Raw genomic sequence first — 2,175 nt, forward strand, 5'->3', positions numbered from 1 at the left:
GATGATTTTAATGACTGAAACCACAGGGAATAGAGAAAAATGAAAATATTTTATAATTTCCAAAGTTAAATTCAAGATTGAAAACATAGACAATGAAATGAAAGATTCATTTGATGATATTAACATCAGAGAAAAGTTCAGTGAACTTGCAAGCATATGTATATGGATAAAAGGGGAAAAAAAGAGAGAAAATATATAAAAGAATGAAACCTCAGAGACCAATTAATAGAATTTCAAATGGTCTATTTTACATGTAGTTTAATTCTGAGAGCAAGATTCAATAGGAGGAAGGAAAGAAAATGAAGGACAATGACCACAATTTTGTAATATTTGATGAATAACATTTAGTTCCGTATCTAAAATCTCAGATCTCCCCTACAGGGCAAAACCAAACAAACAAAAAACATTTATAGTTAAATTGATAAGATACAAAGATAAGTATAAAATCAGAAAGTGGCCAGAAAAAAAAATGACACTTTTAACTAGGACAAGAAATTTATAAATGACAGGGTAATTCTCAGACTCAATGGACTCTAGAAGACAAGTCAATGGTGAAAGTCTTCTCAACAAACGGTGATGAAATAACTGGATATTCTAGCTATTTACCAAGGAGAAGTGAAAACATAGGTCACTGAAAGACTTGTCAAAATGAGAGCTTTATTCATAAAAGCTACAAAGTGGAAACAACCCAGCTGTGCATTAGTAAGTGAATGGATAAACAAATCATTGTATATGTAGATAATGGAGACTACTTAGAATAATAATAATAAAAATAAATGAATACTGAAACAAACGAAACATGACTGAATCTCAAAATTGTAATACTGAGTCAAGGGAACATTCAAAATAAGGTGCATAATGTATGATTCACTATATGTGAAATCTAGAACAGACAATACCATCATCTAGTTAAGGAACAGGACTCCCAACTGACTCCAAAGTATATTTGAGAATGATTTTTCTCTTTATCCCAGGTAGTAATTGCATAGGTCCATAATTTTATCGAACTTATCTAACTTCCCAATGCAAATGTGCTCATTTGATTGTATATAAATTGTACCTCAATAAAGATTATTTAAAAAATGAAATAGGTAAGACTATCAAACATATATTTTTTATTATTGTTGTTGTTAGGTGCCGTTGAGTCATCTCAGACTCATAGCAACCCTATGCACAGCAGAACGAAATATCCTCTGGTCCTGAGCCAGCCCCATTATTAGAGAATATTTTTTAAAATAGTGTATTTTACATAAATTAAAAAGAGTACATATACAGAGGTCAAGTCTACATATTTCAATTTACATTCAAATTTCAAGTTAACATTATATATAACAGAGTGACTATCTTTGAGGCTAATTAAATAAGGAGAGAAGAACAAATAAATATGACTAAATCTGTTCTCTGTAACTAATGGACCAAACAAAAAGCATAATAAATAGCATCAGATATTATGCTCTTTTAAAGGCCTATTGTCTCTTTCAATACCAAAATTAGGAAAAATGCCAATACATTTACGTAATTTCAACTACACACAGTTATACACACATGGGTGGGTGTTCATGTTCACATTCAATAATAAATCTCTGTTATGATAACATTTTATGAAGGAATATTGCTTATAAATTTGCCAGATTTCATAACAAGTTATGATTTTCAATGTCAGAGTAAACTATGTTAATTATTTAACTGTAACAAAAGCTGTAGAATGTCAGTAGGTCTAGAAAATGCATTACACTAAAACCTGGAAAAAAAGAAAAAGTATATAAAAATGTTTCTGAGTACAATATAACACAATAATGAATGTGAGCAAAAAAATTGTTCCTATATGTAGCTTTACACATAATTATAATTCAATAATGCTCATGACATTTGAAGAAGTTTTGTGAGCAAAACCATTTTAGCTTCACAAATAATCTGCAGGCAATGCTTATCCAGTGTCTCTTCCAGCTTTTCTGTCTAACTTTCAATATGCATTTTTGTAGGTCTACAGGTTGTCCAAGGAGCTCTGGTAGTGCAGTTATTAACTGCTGGGCTGTTACCTGAAAGGTTGGTTGTTTGAATCCATTAGACACTGCAAGGGGCCAAGATGTGGTAGCCTGCTATAGTAAAGATTACAGCCTTGGAAATCCTATGGGGTAGATCTACTCTGTCCTATAAAGGCACTATGAGTTAAAT

This window comes from Orycteropus afer, unplaced genomic scaffold (assembly GCF_000298275.1).
Source record: "Orycteropus afer afer isolate SDZICR_OR568_19922 unplaced genomic scaffold, OryAfe1.0 scaffold01123, whole genome shotgun sequence".
In the NCBI taxonomy this organism is placed as follows: Eukaryota; Metazoa; Chordata; class Mammalia; order Tubulidentata; family Orycteropodidae; genus Orycteropus; species Orycteropus afer.